General features: G+C 42.6%; 1 long non-coding RNA gene across 2 annotated transcripts; it reads right to left on the bottom strand.

Moving 5' to 3' along the window:
* Positions 1 to 8,362: 8,362 nt before the first annotated feature.
* Positions 8,363 to 12,687, bottom strand: LOC131402073 (uncharacterized). Of its 2 annotated transcripts, none has more exons than XR_009218243.1 (5): positions 12,647 to 12,687; positions 12,480 to 12,546; positions 12,058 to 12,197; positions 11,642 to 11,709; positions 8,363 to 8,422 (listed from the first exon to the last, which is right to left on the bottom strand). It is a non-coding gene; the product is annotated as an uncharacterized LOC131402073 (long non-coding RNA). The 2 variants fall into 2 exon arrangements; XR_009218244.1 differs by having other exon boundaries at positions 12,058 to 12,188.
* Between the last annotated feature and the right edge of the window lie 7,377 nt (positions 12,688 to 20,064).

Below are 20,064 nucleotides of genomic sequence, written 5' to 3'. Positions count from 1 at the left end.
GACCGTGAATTTAATTCTCAGCCCTTCGGTATCTTCAGCTGTGGTCGTCTGCACAGTGTGTACAGATAATGTAATCTTTTCCCACAGACCCACAGCAGAACAGCGCAGCCTGCCTCATGCCTGGGATGCTCTAGACTGCTTGTTGGGGCGCCTCTGCTGTGAGGCTCATTGAACTCTGTACAGAGAAAGATGAAAAAAGATTCTTTCTTTTCCCTCAGTTTTCTCCCCTCGAGTTTTATTCCCTTTTACATCCAGAGCAAACACTCTCTTCCCAGAACCTTGGTATTACTCTGGGATTCAGGCTTCCCAGACACCTAGTCATTTCAGCTCCCAAGGCCCAAGGTGACTGCAGAGACATGTCTCACCCACTCCTCCCAACTTGGCCTGTTTCCCATCATGGAGGACCCATGAGTGGGGAGAGGAGCCATCGATGGAGATTGATCTGGAAGTCCTGGTGAATCTGAGCTTCAGAGAATGAAGCAGAAAAGGGGAACCTGAGACTGCCAGGCCTTCAGTGGGGGAGGAAAATGGAGGAACTGAGAGGGGTGTGATGGCTGCACAGAGTCAAGCTGAGGGATGTTCCAAAGTTTCCCAAGAAGGGAAAACTTGCACTGAAGTGGGGATTCGGTTTTACACGATGGCAATATCTGTGCTGGTTTCACCAATTCTGGTGTCCCTGAGGGATGAACTGGTGTGACACCATAGGACAGAATTTGTAGTCATTTTCAGGACTTAAGGAAGGTGAAATCTTTCAGCATATTCCCCTGTAAGCCAGTTAGGGGCCAAGTCTAGAAAGGCTCGGAGCCTGTGTCCGTCCAATGTAGGTTCATTGTGTTCCAGCCAAGTTCCTCTGGACACCAGCTAGGAAAATGGGACATCAGACCTAGTTAGATCTACTCATCGCAGCTTCTGTAGGTAGCCATGAGGCAGGTAATAGCCCAGGCATCGTCACTGGACCTCTCAGTTGCCCTCCTTCTTCCGCTGACAGTGACTTGTGAGGTGAGGAGAGCGCATCAGAATGGTCCAGTCAGCTGCCAAGTATGGGAGACTCCAGACGAAGGAGATGCCAAAACCACAGAGACCCAATGCTTCCTATGTCTCCCTCTTTGTTTTCCACTTAATTTTCACCCTCTGTCCTCTTTTCCTCCCCTTTTCCCTCTTTTGGCTCTCTCTCCCTCTCTTTCCCCTACATGTTCTAGCATAATTGAAGTATTAAGGACATACAGTAAACTGCAGACATTTAAAGTGAACAATTTGATACATTTTGATTATAACCTGTTGAACCATCACCACAATCAGGAAAAGGAACAGCCATCCATCCCAAATTTCCTTATGCTCATTTTAATTCCTCCTTCCCTGCAGTTTGCAAACACATTCTCATTCCCAGGCAACCAGTGATCCGGTATATGTCCCTATAGATTTTCCTGTATTTTCCAAGAATTTTTATAAAGGAGATCATATACTATGTACTCATTTTTTACTGGCTTCTTTCACTCAGCATAATTATTCTGAGATTTATGCTTGTCATTGCATGTACTATGAATTCATTCCTATCCCCAAGACTTCCCTGGCAGCACTGTACACACGCCCGAGTGCCTCCAAGGTTGACGTGAGAGCCAATAGTACTGCTGCATCCCCAAAAGTAGGAATGCGTCTTGGAGCAACTCTGGGAGGGGTTGGCGGCAGCCCTGGACCTGCACATGAATGTTTTCCTGGATGGTTGGAAAGCCCACCGTGCCACTGCAGTCCCAATGATTGGGGAATGCTCAGAACCCGTGAAGAAGTCCCACCCGCCAAGCACAGAGGCTGGCACGAGCATAAGAAAAGGCAGCAGCAGATATGCGCGCACATGCAAATGCTTTCCGAGATGGCACAAATACCCATAGTAGTGCTGCGGTCTCACAACTGGGTACGTGTCTCTGTGTGGCGGCATCTCTGAGCCCATTGTGAATGCTTTCCCAGCGGGTGGGAACAGCCACTGTACTCACACAACTTCCAGCGTATGGGGTGGGATCAGAGACACAGCTCATGCTTCCCCCACAGCGGTAGCAGGTGGAATCTGTGACCTGATACTACCACAAATATGCAGGGAAAAGATTAGTTCATCAAACACCATAAGAAACTACACTAACGATTCAGAGCAGAAGGAAATGTCAAATCTCCAGAAATGAACATTGAAGTCACAGAAATTTACAATCTAAATGACAGAAAATTCAAAATAACTGTCATAAAGAAACTCACCAAGTTACAAGAATGTTCAGACAGTTCGATGAACTCAGAAATAAAATTAATGAGGAAAATGAATACTTCATAAAAGAAACTGAAACTATTAAAAAAAACAAGCAGAAATTCTGGATGTGAAGAACATAATTAATGAGATAAAAAAGAATCTAGAATCCTTAAAAAATAGAGCTGATATTATGGATGAAAGAATTAGTGATTTAGAGGATAGAAATATAGAAATGCTTCCAGTGGACGAGGAGAGAGAACTCAGATTTTTAAAAATTAAAGGAATTCTTGGAGAAATATATGACTCAATTATAAAAGCAACATAAGAATTATACGTATCCCAGAGGGAGAAAAGAGGGAGAAAGGAGCAGAGAGCTTGTTCAAAGAAATAATAGCTGAGAACTTCCCAAACCTGGGGAAGAACTGGACCTACAAGTACATGAAGCCAAGAGAATGCCTAATTACATCTATGCTATAAGACCTTCTCTAAGGTATATAATAGTAAAATTGGAAATAGCCAATGACAAAGAAAAAATATTCAGGGAAGCAAGATAGAAGAAAATAACCTACATAGGAACCCCTATCATGATTTCAGCATATTTCTTAGCAGAAACTTTACAGGCAAGGAAAGAATGGAATGATATATTAAAAATACTGAAAAAGAGAAACTTTCAGCCAAGAATACTGTATCCAGTGAAATGATCCTTTTGATACAATGGAGAAATAAATGTTTTCCCAGATAAACAAAGGCTGAGGGATTTCATCGCCACTAGATCTCCCATACAAGCAATGATCAAGAACACCCTCATACCTGAAACAAAAAGAAGGAAAATGTTTACAAATCTTTGACCAGAGTGATAAATAGACAGACAAAATCAGAAAGCTACAGCTGTGTTTCACAACAAGGTAGCAAATACTTAATTATAACTTAAAAGAAGAAGAGAAGGAAAACATCAAAAGTAACTATAAACACTTCAACTTAGTCACAAATGCACAACTCAAAAATAAATGACTTGTGACAACAATAACTCAGAAGGAAAAGAAGAAAGGGATGGATCCCACTTAGACTAATGGAGTTAAGAGGCTATCAGAAGATGAACTATTATCTATGAGATCTTCATACAAATCTCACAGTAACCAGCAAACAAAAAATCATAGCAGAACCATAAATCATAGAAAAAGAGAAAACCTCCACAGAAAACGCCCAAAATGAAATTGTAGTCAGAAACACAAAGGAAGAGAAACAATAGAAATATAGATTAGGTGGGACTAAGTCCTCATGTATCAGTAATCACTCTAAATATAAATCAATTGAATTCTCCAATCAACAGATACAGAGTGGTGGGGTGGATTATAAAACAAGACCCAACAATATGCTGGCTCCAGGAAACACATCTCAGCTCTAAAAACAAACAGGCTCAGAATGAAGGGATGGGAGACAATACTGCAAGCAAATGGCAAATAAAAGAAAGTAGGTGTTGCCATAATTATATCAGACAAAGCAGACTTCAAGATAAAAAAGACTATGAGAGACAAAGAGGGGCAGTATATAATGATAAAGGGGACTTTCCAATAAGAGGACATAACACTTATAAAGATGTATGCACCTAACACAGCAGCATAAAAGAATATAAAGCAACTATTAATAGACCTAAAGGGAGAAATTAACAGCAACACAATAATAACAGGGGACTTGAACACCCCACTTACATCCATGGATAGTTCATGCAGAGTGGGGAAACAATAGTGGAATTAAATAAAAAATATGATCAGATGATCTTAATGGATATAGAGAGAGCATACGCTCCCAAAACAGCAGAATACACATTCTTCTTAAGTGCACATGGAACCTTCTCAACGATAGACCATATGTTGTGAAACAAGGCAAGCCTGAATAAATTTAAGATTGAAATCATATCAAGCTTCTTTTCTGACCACAATGCTATGACACTTGAAATCAACTACAAGAAAAAAGATGAGGAAGTCACAAATATGTGGAGACTGAAGAACACATGACTGAAGAACCATTGGATCAATGAACAAATCAAAGGAGAAATCAAAAAATACCTGAAGACAAATGAAAATGAAAAGACAACAAAACAACTCTTATGGGATGCAGCAAAAGCAGTTCTAAGAAGGAAATTCATAGCAATACAAGCGCACCTCAACAAACAAGAAAAATATAAAATAAGTAACCTTAAACTACACCTAATAGAACCAGAAAATGAAGAACAAATGAAGCCCAAAGTCAGCAGAATGAAGGAAATAATAAAAATTAGAGCAGAAATTAATGAAATAGTAACTAAAAAAACTGTAGAAAGGATCAATGAAACAAAGAGCTGGTTCTTTGAGAAGATTGAAACAAAATTGACAGACCCTTAACCAGATTCACTAAGAAAAAAAGAGAGAAGGCTCAAAGACATAAAATTAGAAATGAAAGAGGAGAAATTACAACAGATACCACAGAAATCCAAAGGACAGTAAGAGAATACACTGAACAACTTACATGCCACCAAATTGGATAACCTAAAAGAAATAGATAAATTCATACAACCTCCCAAAACTGACTCAAGAAGAAATAGAATAAATGAACAGACCAATCACAAGTAAAGAGATCGAAATGATCATAAAAAACTCCCAAAGCAAAAGTCCAGGACCAGATGGCTTCTATGGAGAATTCTACCAAATATTCAAACAAGATTTAATACCTATGCTTCTCAAACTATTCGAAACAGTTGAAGAAGATGGAAGACTTCCTAATTCATTCTATGAGGCCAACATCACCCTGACCGCAAAAGCAGGCAAGGATAGCACAAAGAAGGAATATTATAGGCCAATATCACTGATGAACACAGATGCAAAAATCCTCAGCTAAATATCAGCAAATCGAACACAGCAATATATTAAAAGGATCATATAAGATTATCAAGTGGAATTTATACCAGGGATGCAGGGATGGTTCAACATCCAGAAATCAATGTGATACACCACATTAACAAAATGAGGAATAAAAATCACATGATCCTCTCCACATATGTAGAGAAAGGATTTGACAAGATCCAACATCAATTTATGATAAAAACTCTCAATAAAATGGGTATAGAAGGAGAGTACCTCAACACAACAAAGGTCATATATCACAAACCCACAGACAACATCATACTTAATGGTGAAAAACTTAAAGCCATTCCTCTGAGAACAGGAAGAAGACAAAAGTGCCCACTCTCGCCACTCCCATTCAACATAGTACTGGAGGTTTTGGCCAGAAGAATTAGGCTGGAAAAAGACAAAAAAAAAGGAATCCAAATTGGAAAGGAGGAAAGGAAACTCTTGCTGTTTGCAGATGACATGATTGTAAATATAGAAAATCCTAAATAATCCATCAGAAAACTATTAGAAATAATCAACAATTACAGCAAAGTTGCAGCATACAAAATCAACTTACCACAATCAGTTGCATTTCTATACTCTAATAATGAACTAACAGAAAGAGAACTCAAGAATACAATCTCATTTACAATTGCAACAAAAAGAAAAAAGTTTCTAGGGATAAATTTAACCAAAGAGGTTAAAGACCTATACAATGAAAACTATAAGACATTATTGAAAGAAATCAATGATGATCTGAAGTAATGGGAAGATATTCCATGCACATAGATTGGAAGAATAAACACAGTTAAAATGTCCATATTACCTAAAGTAATCTACAGAGCCAATGTAATCCCTATCAGAATCCCAATGACATTCTTCATAGAAATAGAACACAGAATCCTAAAAGATATATGGAATAACAAAAGGCCTCAAATAGCCAAAGAAATCCTGAGAAGAAAGAACAAAGCTGGAGGCATCACAATCCTAACTTGAAAATATATTACATAGCTATAGTAATGAAAATGGCATGGTACTGACACAAAAGCAGACTCATAGATGAATGGAACAGAACTGAAAGCCCAGACAGAAAACCACACATCTGTAGTCAGTTAATCTCTCACAAAGGAGCCAAGATCATACAATGGAGAAAGGAAAGTCTCTTCAATAAATGCTGTTGGGAAAACGGGACAGACACATGCAAAAAAATGAAAGTAGATCATTATCTTCCACCATACACAAAAATTAACTAGAAATGGATAAAAAACTTGAATCTAACACTTGAAATCATAAAACTCCTAGAAGAAAATATACGCAGTACAGTCTTTGACATCGGTCTTTGCTGCACCCTTCCCAATACCATGTCTACTTAGGCAAGGGAAAGAAAAGAAAAAAATATACAAATGGGACTACATGAGACTAAAAGCCTTCTGCAAGGCAAAGGAAATGATGAACAAAACGAAAAGACAGGGCCGGCCCCGTGGCTTAATAGTTAAGTGCGTGCGCTCCTCTACTGGCAGCCCAGGTTCGGATCCCGGACGCGCACAGACTCACCACTTGTTCGGATATGCTGAGGCCACGTCCCACATACAGTAACCAGAAGGATTTGCAGCTATGATATACAATCTAAAAATGGGCTGAGTATATGAATATACATTTTTCCAAAGAAGATATATGGAAGGCCATCAGACACATGAAAAAATGTATAACATCACTAATTATTAGGAATATTCAAATCAAAACTACAATGAGAGTTCACCTTAAACCTGTCGGAATGGCCATAATTCCCAAGACAAAAAATAACAAATGTTGGAGAGGATAAGGAGAAAAGCGCACCCTCACACACTGCTGGTGGGAATGCAAACTGGTGCAGCCACCAGGGAAAACAGTGTGGAGATTTCTCAAAAAAATAAAAATAAAAATACCATACCTTCCAGCTATCCCTTTACTGGGTATTTATCCAAAGAAATTGAAATCAACAATTCAAAGAGATTTATGCACACCTGCATTCACTGCAGCATTAGTCACAATAGCCAAGACATGGAAGTAACCCAAGTGCCCTGCTACAGATGAATGGATAAAGAAAATGTGGTGTGTATTATATACAAAGGAATACTACTCAGCCAGAAAAAAAGACAAGATTGTCCTGTTTGCAACAACCTGGATGGACCTTGAGGGCATGATGTTAAATGAAATAAGCCAGACAAAGACAAATATGCATGATTTCACTCATATGTAGAAGATAAACATAAACAGGAATGAAGAGAACAGATTAGTGGTTTCCAGAGGGGAAGGGGGCTGGGTGTTGAGTGAAAGAGTTAAAGGGGCACATATGCATGGGGATGGATAAAAGTTAGACTACTGGTGCTGAGCACGATGCAGTCTATACAGAAATTCACAAATAATAATGAACACCCGAAATTACACAATGTTAAAACCCTTTATAATTTCAATAAAATAATTAAAAAAGAAAAAATAATTCATTCTTTTTTATGGTTGAATAGTATTCCAAGGTGGGGATATACCACACTTTGCATATCCGTTCACCAGTAGATGGACATTTGTGTTGTTTTCCGTTTTTGTCTACTATAAATATGTTGTTATCAACACGTGTGTACAAGTCTGTGTATAGACATATGGGCTTATTTCCCTTGGATGGATTCCTAGGAGAGGAATGGCTGGGTAGACATATGGAATTATTAAAGACGCATCCAAGCTATTTTCCACCAGCACTCGATGAGAGTTTCAGTGACTTGACATCTTCAACAACACTTGCTATAGTCAGTCTTTTTAATTATAGCCATTCTCAAGTGTGGTGGAATCTCATGATGACTGTCCCTTACATTTCCCCAATGACTCATGTTGTGAAGGAGAAGGCAAGCCACGCACAGACTGGGAGAAAACATCTGCAAAACATATCCCTAGAAAAGGACCTGTATTTATATTATATAAAGAGCTCTTACAACCCAATAGTAAGAAGACAAGCAACACGTCATGTCTTACCAGAAGACAGCAGGTCAGGCCTGTATAAGCACCAGGAGTCCCGCCAAGAAGATGAGGATGAGGGCCCAGAAAAGGAGGTCTGGGGTGACAAGTGGTGGGGTGAACCACCTCCTGTCATCGCCCCAGTGCTCCTGCTAACCCCACTGTGCCTCAACCCTCCTTGACAAGGGTTGGCCAACTTTCCTCATCATCCAAAAACCTGTTCACATGGTTCTCTTCGTGAGGCACAACATCAAGATACTCACCTCCTACCCTGGGATGTGGCTTCCTGCAGGCTTACCAGGCTTCACAATCAAGGTGTCATCTCTGTTGGGAGAATATTCTGGAAGTGAATGAAATGGAGAATGAATGTGAGTGTGTTTCACACTTTTTCATATAACTTTTTAGATACACAGAAAAATAAAGGGAACAGTCTCATAAACATCCATCATCTATATTTAACAATGTATAGTCCATCCAATTAAAACAATATTTCATCAATGTATAAATTATTAACACTTGCCCCACTTGAATCATCTCACGTATTCAATGAAATATTAAAGTAAAGTAGACATCATGATGTTTCACCCCATTTTAGTTCCATCTCTAAAAAGTGAGCACACTTTGCTACAAAATCCAAGGCCATTATCACAGAACAAAAGTGTAATTAATTAAACCAAATTCATACCTCTGGGCACAGAGGACTGAATTTGAATGGACTTTCTTACGACGGCCGGGGGGAGAATGGGTCATCACAGTTGGCAAGCCTATGGGATCTCTCTAAATTTGTTAATTCACACTGAAAAGTGTTCTTCCGTGCCTAGAAACACATCATCCCCTTCTCTTTTATCTATTTGCTTAATATTCATTTTCTAGGATTAACCTACAATGTAATTTCCTGCAGGAAGTCTTTTCTGATTTCCGCCTGCAAGTATGAGTTTGTTCACATCAAATAATTGATAAGTTTCAATTCTCTATTCTTGTTATTGCCAGCTACAACATAAAGTCCAGAAGGGGAGGACACACAGCACCCAGTGGGCATGGGGGGAGGGGTGCAGTTCCCCCTACGTGTACCTCTATCCAGACAAACTCTTAGAGATGTGCTGTCTGATATGCAGCAGCAACAAGTCTATTTTTGAAATAAAATTAACTTTAGTTAAATAAAATAAAAATTCTAGTACCTCAGTAACATTAAAAATCAGTAACAATAAAGACCAGTCACAATACCATCCTTCGAGCACTCAACAGCCATATGCGTCTATGCACTGGACAGCACAGATATAGAACATTCCACCACTGCAGAAAGTTCTAGAGCATTGGTGCTCATCTAGAGTGGGACTTGGCAAACTACAGCTTGTGGATCAGGAAACACATCCACCCCCAAACCTGTAAGTCTGCTTCACACACAGCTAGAGGCCCTCACTGACCATCTGGCCCAGTGGCTTTCAGTGCAGAGATAAGGAAACAAATGTCCAGAGAGGGGCGGTGACTAGTTTGAGGTCACAGAGCTGTCTAGGAGAAGGTGAGGGCCACCAATATTACACTGGTGTTCTTTTCTCTCTCTCAATGTTGGGGAAAGACTGGGGAACTGTGCCACCACCTGCCAGCCTGAGAAAGTTCAATGCTCTCTCAACCCCAGGCATCCAGAGTTCCCAGAAAGGCCTCACTTCCTTTCACAATGACCAGGGAGCCTTACCGTCCCAAAGGACACTCTTCCTGTCAGGGGTCAAGTTCTGCAGTTGGGTACCATTCTGGGTCAGCCACAGGAATTCCTCATAGATGGCAACTCTGTCCAGTCTCGGTGGCAAGGTACACAGGGAGTCCATTCCAGTGTGGTTACTGTGGGGGACAGACCTGGAAGGGCACAAAGGATGAACAAGTGTGTCTGGAATTCTACCGTGATTCTAGATAAGCTGCTTTTGGGTCCTGTCCAAGAGAACTTTCTGCAGTAATGCAAACATTTGTCTGCACTACCAAATACACTCATTATTAGCCCCATGTTGTTATCGAGCACTTAAAATTTTGCTAGTGTGTGTGAGTGAGGAACTGAATTTCTCATGTAATTTAATTTCAAGTACGTAATTTATAAATAAATAACCACAGGGAGAACATTTTTGAAACTTTGGAGTAAGGACTTTTGAAAATGCATAAAAACAATGAGAACACTGGTAAAAATGGTCAAAATCAACTTTTCAGAGCCTAGAAATTTTTCAAAGGCTTGTAAGAATCTGAGGAGGGTTTAGTGAAGATACACGGTCGAATCTTGATAAAGGTAGCAAATTTTGTGGCACTATAACTTTCACTATTCCCATCCTGCTCTCACAATATCCTCCATAACTTTGAAAACCATCAGTCTTAGAACAATGGTGGCTGAGACAACCAGCAGCCAAGCAGCCATAATGGGTTTAGAGCTCTGAAAAGAACCATCCCCATCGAACTGCCACTAGCTGACCTGCCTGGCAGCTCCCTGAAAAAGCCCCATGTTCAGGGCTTGTCCTTACTTGACTCAGAGCTTGCCCAGGGTGGAAAGTGGGTCCCCAAGGCACTTGGTAAAAACAATCAGCGCTAATTGTTTTCTATTTTAGTGGCCTGAGGGAGTGATTCCAGCTGCAGAAGGTAAGAGGTGAGCCAAAAACTTCGAAGAAAAATTGGGGGAATGAGATGTCCACAGGGGGCTTTGTAAAGCTGCAGTGTATTTGTGGGCATCTAGAAGGCCAAAAGTGCTCAGGGATGTGGCAGACCCAGGACAGACTTGAGAACATCTTAATCTCTCACCTCTAGTTGAAGAGTTGGCTTAATATCTGAAAACTTGATTATGTAATACACCATAGTAATAGAATAATGGCCATACCACGTATTTTCAACCATATACATAGAAAAGAATTTCACAAAATACAACGCCCTTCATGCCTAAAAATGAAAACTCTCAACAAATTAGGAATAGAAAAAAACTTTCTCAACTTATAAATGGCATCGATGAAAAATCCAAGGCTAACACCATATTCAATGTGAAAGAATGAAAATTTCCCCCTAAGACCAGGGACAAATCAATGATGTCTTCCCTCATCTCATATGTTAATAACAGGTACTAGAGGTTCTAATGAGGGCAATTAGGCAAGAAAAAGGAATAAAAGAAACCCAGATTGGACGGGAAGTGGTAAAACTATTTGTTTTGCAGAGGAGAAGACATTGTATATACAAAAATCTAAAAAATACAACCCCCCTATACACAATATGTGAATCATATCCCAATGGTGTATAAAAAATTTAAATTGCCCCATGTGGTTAGTGGCTTCACTATTGGAGAGCACAGTTAGACTGCTGATATTTATTGAAAGTCTCCAGAAGAGGAGGAGGAGGAGGATGATGGAGGTTGTTGGCCTCAAATGTTCATGTTTTTCTCAACCCCCGAAAACCTATGGATGGAGATGGTAGGATTAGCTGACAGGGATGTGGGGGAGAATGGGCACCATGTAAGTGACTTCCAGATCAAGGATGTGTCACAGGAGCTCAGAGTCATCAGCCATCAGCTCAACCAATGCTTCCAATCTCCTCAACCTACATCAAGTCGGTGACCAGGCAGGAGTGGAATATGTCTCACAGCTGGCTGCCTCTGTAGAGCTTGGTGACCTAGAACAAATGGGAGGGAGAGTGGGTGAGATGGATGTCTCCTGGGGATGCAGGTGGCCACTGGGCCAGTGAAAGATCACAGACCTTGGGGCAAGGGAGACCTGACTACAAATCCTGGCTCTGCCCCTAACTCATTGTGTGACCTTAGGCAAAATACTCCCATTTCTGAGCTTCAGTTTACCCACATGAGAAATGGGGAAGGCAGCTAGGACATCACCTCTGGGAAGTGAGAGAACCCAGACACGCAGGGAAAGTGAAGGATTGAAACAATAATGTAACAGATGTAAGTCAGGCAGAGGAATGAGGGTGCTCTCAGGGCAAGGAGAGACGGGAGAGGGGAGACCCCACCTGGTCCTGGGTGTCTCTATGCAGGGCGGTGTACTCCGAGGATGTGCGCTCCAGGTTGCTGAGGTTCCAGCTGATGCTGCGGAAATGTAGCTGGTGCTCTCTCTGCATGCATAAACTCCAGGGTGCAGAGCCTGGAGCCACTGAGAGGAAGAGCAGACAGGTGGAGACTCTCAGCTTCCAGCACAGAGGCATGGTGGACCACTGGGTCAGGGTGGTGGGTGCAGACAGTGTCCACACTGGTGGCTGCCCCATCCTTCTCAGACCTGGGGAGAGAGGGACGTGGGGAATCTAGAGAGAGGTCCTGAAACCTCTGGGGTTTGGGCCAGAACAGGAAGGAGGAAATGGGAGGTGAGTGGGGAAACTGAGAGAGGGGTGGCCACAAAACTGGTCATTAGGGGCAAGTGCTCAAGGGAGGGTCTTACCTGAGGGAGACCAGTCTGCCACTCAAGGAGAAGGGGCCCAGGCTGCTCTTCTTGAACAAGGATCCAGCTGGGGAGGAAGGAAAGGAAGATGAGGAGGAGGGACAGGGGTTGGGGGAGGGGCTGGGTGGGATTTAACCCACCAGGAGCTGCTGGGACCAGGGTCTCACCAGGCTCTGCAGGACCCTCTCAGTGGAGTTGAACGTGGCTGAGCTGTTGATCCTGTCTGATGAATACCAGAAGGTGGAGATGCTGACACTGACTGTGAGGGTGTTCAGGTTGTGCCCCAAAGCTGCAAGACGAGAGGGAGAGCGATGGCCATCACTGGGAGCTGGCCTGAGACCACACCAGAGTCCTGCACTCTTTATCATCTGTCGTCTTCTCTCACAGTGGCACCACCACCCACCCTTGTGGTCACCCAAGTCAGAACCAGCATATCTGCTCAGCTCCTCCTCCCTCCCAGTAACACCCATTCACCTTGCACACTCGTCCTCACATACACTCCATCCCTGTCCCAACTCAAGTCTTAAATTCCTTCATCTAGACCAACACCCCAGCAGGCACAATGGATGCTCTGTCTAAATGATGTTCCACATGGACTACTAGAAAAATCTTTCTGTAATGAATACCTCACTAGGGCCACCACTGCTCTAGTACCACCCATGGCTCCCTATGGCCTTCAGTGTTTAGTTCAACCTTCTTGACCTGGCACTCAAGGCTCTACTCAATCTGGCTCCTGCTGACCTTTCAGTCTCATTTTATCCATCTACTGCAAGTTAAAATTCATGCTTCACGCAACCCAAATTCATTTCAATTCTCCCCATACAGCATGTTGTTTCTGGCTGGAGCCTTTGCTCATGGAATCCCCTCTGCCAGGAAAACTCTTCATCCTCTATTTGCCAGGGTCCGTCCTACTCATTCTTAAAGACTCCATTCAGGTGAAAATTTCTCTAGCAAGCTCTTCCCCTCCAAATTATGCCAGGTGCCACTCCCCAAAACCTCCCACATTGTGTTATAAAGGTGTGTTAATTCACAAGACTAGGGGCTCTCTGAGGGCTGGCCTTAGACTACATCGTTGGTATAATCTTTGTGATCAACATGATTGTCCTAAAACCAGAATTTCACACCCTGGCTTCCCAGCTCCTGGATCACGACTGGCTGGTAGGGGCAGGAGAGCTTCTCTTTGGAAGGTAAAGGCACCCCCAGATACCTGTGGTGGCTTCTGGTGGCACAGGTGATGATCAAGTATGCAGGGATGTGGTGGCTGGCTCAGGAGCTGTGGAGAGGGCTGTCATCAGGGAGGGACAGAGTGGGAGGAGCTTCCAGGCTCACCCGGGCTCCAGCAGTGGCTGTCCCAGGACCACCATTCACAGGTGAATCATAAATGAGAGTGAGGGGATGGGTCACTGTGTGAGTAGAGGGATGAGCAAGCTTGTGGATGAGAGGAGCCCAAGAGAGTGAGATGGGCGAATAAGAGAGACTGAACACAGAGGAGAGAGAGATGGACGGGCAGAAAACTGGACACAGATGGGATACCTGGAAAAGGGGGACCAAGGGCGGGGCTTCAAGAGAATAAAAGTGAAAACCATGTGGGGTCAGAATGTGGTGGAGAACATGTCTGTGTCTAAGGCTTTCTCACCCTGGGCTGGAACTCTCCACCAGAACCCAAGAGAGAGAGAAGGGATGAGTTAGGGCCCTTCCAGGTCCTTCCCTCACCAAGGACAGCGGGTGAAGGAGAACAATTGCTCCCCAACCCCAAATGCGATGGGACCCAGGACATCAGGGCCAGGAATACTCACTGGTGGTAGTCGGGGCTGCGGCTCCATAGGTATAACTTGTGGAGAGAAGGCGAGAGGAGCTGAGCGAGTGTTGGGGTGAACATAAAGGATTAAGGATGAGGGAGGATGTAGGGACGTTTGTGGGAAAAGCAGAAGGGAAGAGGGAAGGGGTGTTCAGGGAGGTGGCAACGAGGTGGAAGGTGGCTGAACTCAGCAGTCACACCATGATGAGATGACTGAACCCCGACCAGAAAGAGAGAGCGATGGATCAAAACTCACTTTAGAGCAACGGAGGCAACACAGAACTTTGACTGGCAGAGAGAGCGTAGCTATAGCCCAGCCCCTCACCACTGACATACAGGCTGTCCCCGTCCAGGGTGAGGGAAACCAGAGTCCCAAGTCACGTCTGACCTGGTCCAGCATGTCCCCCTCGCTGGTCTGGCTCACACCTCTCCCCCTTGTTGACTCCGCTCATCCATCCCTCTTCTCAGTTCATGGACACACCAGGCTCTCTGCTTCAGGGGTGTCCTTATGTGGGTCCCGATGCCTGAAATGCTCTCTTGAACACACTCCCACAACCTCACTCCAGTCTACCCTTCAGACCAGCTAAATCCAGTCCCAACTCTAGCTCTCAAGCTAAATATCAGTCTTTCTCAAGAGGGCTTCCCTGCCCCCTCAGGTTGATTCCCCTTGTGCCAAACTCCCACATCACTCTCATCATTTACTGTCTAAAATCCAAATTCCCAAATACAATATAAATTCCATGGAGGTGGGACAAGATCTCTCTGGTTCTCCATGACCCCATGCATGTGGCCCAGGGTCTGGCTTATGAGATGAGGAAACATCCTGGTTTGTCTAGGACTGCCTTGGTTTGAACACTAAACATCCTGTATCCTGGAAAACCCCTCTGTTCTGAATAAACGAGGATGGTGGGTCACCATAAATTATACACTCAAAAACTATCTATTGCATGACAAGCACACATTCCCCTCAAGAACGTCACAGGAAAGCTAGAATGACAAAGGCACAAACACACAAACACAATTAGTAGAGGCCAACAACTAAATACAAAATCATTTAACAAGATTCTCTGCAATATGAATCACCAGACTGTTATTATAGAAAAGATTCAAGAAACAAAGTTAATTCCCTTTAGAAGTCAAGGTGGAGAGGACAGTCTTTTTGGAGACTAGTGCCCTTCCCTTCAATCTACAGTGTTGCTTAGTATTTCTCCAAATTATTTGAAATGTCATAAAGAAAAAAATGCTCAAAATAAATCTGACTACTGGAAAATTCAATTTTAAATTTGTTATTGATACAAAGTTCCAATCGTCTTTTTCCCTGAATGCTCCTTTATTTCAAATTTTTGTGGAGGATTTATAGGACTTTAGAAGTCAAATTGAATGGGTCTAAGGAATGTTGCTGAGTATCCCTGCTAACATTTAATGGGATGTCTTCTAATACTACATACACACGCAAAACATTTCTGTATTTAAATTATATATAAATTCTGACTTTTGAGTATTATGCAAGTAAATCTATATTTTCTACTATAATACACATTTGCAGTTATTTACTTTTGTTTCATGTGTTCTTATTTGCATATAACTGTACTTACTGAAATATTTACCACACAGAACCACACACAGCTTACCATCTTTCCATCCATCAAACATCAATAATTTTTCTCAAGATACCCTCACTCTCAGTGACTCCATGTGGTGACAACCCGAGCCCAGGAAAGCCCACTGGCATGTCTTCTGCACTACAGAGGCTGCCGGAACCTGTTGGTACCAGGTCCACAAGGTACTCACCTGGTCACATGAGCCATGGAGCAGCGAGGACGGGTGGACCCTGAGCCTGGTTTCACCTCAAACTTGAGCTCCACGGATGCTTTTCGTCTCTGAGGGGGGGAAAAAAGTGCATACAAACTTTTGAGGCCTTTTATAGGGTCTTGGATGGAAAGGCCACCCCATTCACTTTTCTTTTTTTGTATTTCCTGATTTAATTGTAACTGTTGGCTGTGACTGGATTTTCCCGATTCCTATCCAGCCACCTGCTGCCCAAGATGGGAGAAAGCAGCTTCGTGCTGTGTGCACTTGAGTCGCTCAACTCACTTGGCTGGACAGAGACTTTTTGGTGACTCGGGACCCTTTAAACAAGCTTGTCATTGAGGGACCCTGTAAGTGACTGGCTGACTTGTCAACATTTTCCACATTTCTTTCAGGGCTCGGGAGATTTTCAGGCCCTGGAGCAGATTTCCCAACCTTGGCATAACTGACATTTGGGGATGGATAATTCTCTGTGGGGCCGTCCTGGTCCCTTGAGGACGCTGAGCAGCATTCCTGCCTCCCCCTCTAGAGGCCAGGAGCGCCCCCATTAGTAACAACCCAAACACCGCCTCCAGAAGCAGCTAAAGCTCCCTGGGGACAAAATCACAAGGAGGACGGTGACGGGGCCTCTGAGGAGGGGACGGCGGCACCCGGAGCCAGGAGGAACAGCAGCCTCGGGCGCCCTGAGCAAACAGCCCGGGGGAAACGGGGCTGTGGGGGGATGGAGGTACGCTGGGCCCTGATGGGGATGCCCATGGCCCAGGCCCCTCCCTGGACCCCTACCCAGCCGGGACCGCCCGCCGCTCACCGCGCCCCGCCCCTGAGGGCTAACGTCCACAGGAATCTTGTTCGAGCCCAGAAGATGGGACACACCGCGCAAAAACGCCCCATCCATCCCAGGCGCCTCCAGCGCTTCCACTTCCAGTCTCAGGCGGGCATTCGCGGAGGATGGAAGTTTGGGGGCTGCGAGTTGAGGCGGCGGGCGGCTCAAGCCGGGCACCCCAGCCTCGGGGGAGGTGCCTAGTTTCTAGAGTGAGTGCCAAGCTGGAAAGCGGGCTGGGTGAGCACCAGGGACAGGGACAAAATCTAGGGGCGGGGCTGTGTGCGGGAATCAGTTCTAAGGGTGGACTGTGGGCGGGGACAAGGGTGTGAGTGACACCAGGCCCGGGGGGGCGGTTCTGTGTACGGGCGGGGCAATGAACCAGGACCAGGATGTGGGCGGAGCCAGGTCCCAACGTTGTGGGTAGAGACCAGATCCGGGGCGGGAAGAGGCGGGGGTTGGGCTGGAATAAGTCAGGCAGACTTCACAGGGGGAGGAAATCAGCTCCAGGGGCGGGGCTGGAGGAGGGGCTTTCTGTGGACTCCTAAAACTGTACAGGTAGCTGGATGTTGAACAGCAGTTCTTCAATCCTTTCCCCAAGTTGAACAGCCTAATAGAATGATGTGCCCATATTTAGAATTCTAAATTTTTGTGCGTGTTTCTGGTTCTTAATTTCGTTTAAAAATTAGATCATATATTCACATTTCTCTACAACTTGCAGTCCCAAGCCAGTAGATAAGGATATAACGCTATTTTAATTTTAAAAATCTGAGGGGAGGGAGACCAATACGTCGAAGATGCACGTATAAGAAAACTCTACCACTCTCTCCCAGTCCTTTTTCACAGAGATAAACATCCTTTTATCCTCTATCCTTCCAGACGTACTCTGTATATGTTGGCCTGTGTATATGTTCAAGACCAAGAGGGATGTCCCCAAGCAAAACCTGAAGCCCATGAATTGTCTCATGCATCAGAAGTTACTGAGAATAGATTTAAGTTTCTGGTGGAAGGAAATGAACCAGTGATGAATCCAGAGGAAGACAACAAAGAAACAAGAGAATTTTACCATTTAAATGGTCAAAGGAAAAAGTGAGAAAGAAAATGTATTCATAATATCTGATGTAACACATCTTTGGATAAGATTCGTATACTATAAAGTGGTAAACACTTATGTCATAAAACAGTAGACATTGAATTTTGATTTATCCTAATTCATTAAATAGTTATATTGGGCAAGAGGAATTATGTTTTTAACATATGTAAGAACACTTTATGCTGGATTTTTCAGAAAAGGAAGAAACTATAAATAGTCAAAAGCTGAAAAATGAAAAAGCTGTATGAGTAGCTAATTTAGAAATATAGATTTTCAACCAAAACATTAAAGAAGTTGTTTTTGGAACCAGAGTCAAGAGTGGGGAAGGTAGCTTTTCGTTATAAGGCTTAAAGTATTATTTGAGATATGTGCGTATAGACACACATACACGCACACACAGGGGAGCCTGAATTTGTATCCCAAAGGGATCATTGAACTCTACAAAGAATTTGTAAAAAAGATTCACTTTACAACCATAGAACGTATTTTGAAAACTACAGACTTCAAGCATAAAAAAAGCTGTCATCATCCCGGTGGAAAAATGAATGGGACATCACTTTCCCACTGACATGGTGATAAGCCTTTTACATACATTACTCTTGAGTATTTTCACAGCAACCCATAAGGAAGATGGTATTATCTATCTCCATTTTGCAGATGAGGAAATTTGTGACAGCATATTGCTAAAATTTTCATATAAGTTCTCAATAGATCTTGTTTTATGTTAAAATTGTTTATTGAATTTTCTTTTCATTAATAAAATGATATATGCCATTCTTACAAATAAGCAAAGGATGTGTAAAAACAATTTAGCAAAACGACAGTTTTATTTTGATATAATTAAATATAGCAATCACTTTATTATTTTTCTGCTCTTTGCCTCACATCTAGGAAGATACTTCCTATCCTAAAGGCTTACTAGAAAACTCTACTAAAAATCAAGAATCAGGGAATTCCCATATTACGCAAAGTTCCTGAATACATGAAAAAAAGGCATTATAACAAATTTTTGTACAAAAATCTTAGATCATTCATGAACTGATAACAACACAAATCATGATTAGGCAAGGTATTTCTGTAGAATGACAAATATGTAAACTTTAGACATTTGGAAAGGTAGTTCATTACAGTAACTAATGTGTATAAGAAGAATTTTTTCAAACTCACTAAGTGCCAGGAAATCGTTTGATAAAATGCACTGCAATATTATTCACAATAGCAAAGAGATGGAAACTACCTAATTGTGAATCCGTGGGTGAAAGGATGAAGAGAATCTGGGGCATCCATACAATGGAATATTATTCAGCCTTAAAAAGGGAGGAAATCCTGTATTTAGAATTGCTTGACCAGATCATTTCAGTAGCCATGTGTTTTCTTGCTTTGTACCCTCTGGTCCATTCGCCACCCAGGAACCAGGGTGATCCTTTTACAATGTAAGCACCATGACCTCTAATGGGTCCCTAAAATAGATTTTGGAGGTAGACTGCCTGGGTACCAGCTGTGTGACCTTGGTCAATTATATAACCTCTAATATTCCTCATCCATACAATAGGGGTTAATAGTATTCTCTCCATAGCATCGTTGTGAGGATTAAATGAGGGAATACATGTCAGATGCTTAGAGTGCCTGGCACATGGTAAGGCAACATGAAAAATTTAGCTGTAATTATAACCAAATTAAATATTGTGATGGCCTATTAAAGTTGAACCATATGAAATTTCTAATATTCAACCATTTTGACCCATTTTATTGAATAAATGATAAAACTCAGTCTAGGTAGGTTGCGTAGAGTCAAAAAGGATTGGATAAATGAAAATATTATTAGAAAAAATAAGCTGAAATAGATTGTTTGCAATTTACAAAGCAGTTTCTCATATTTTGTTTCATTTAATCTCTATAGAATACTTTTCAGTGTATTATTACCACTGTCTTTGAAGGAGTAACTGACTTGCCCCAAATCACACCACATTAAATAACACAATTAGAGTGGAAAGATCATTTCGAGTATAAATCCCATAGGATATTTTGTTTCCCCTTCATAATATCATCTGTCCTCTCAAGAAAG

This window comes from Diceros bicornis, assembly GCF_020826845.1.
Source record: "Diceros bicornis minor isolate mBicDic1 chromosome 30 unlocalized genomic scaffold, mDicBic1.mat.cur SUPER_30_unloc_1, whole genome shotgun sequence".
Lineage (NCBI taxonomy): Eukaryota > Metazoa > Chordata > Mammalia > Perissodactyla > Rhinocerotidae > Diceros > Diceros bicornis.
Note: the sequence above shows the minus strand (reverse complement) of the source record. Positions and strands in the feature narration are given on the sequence as shown.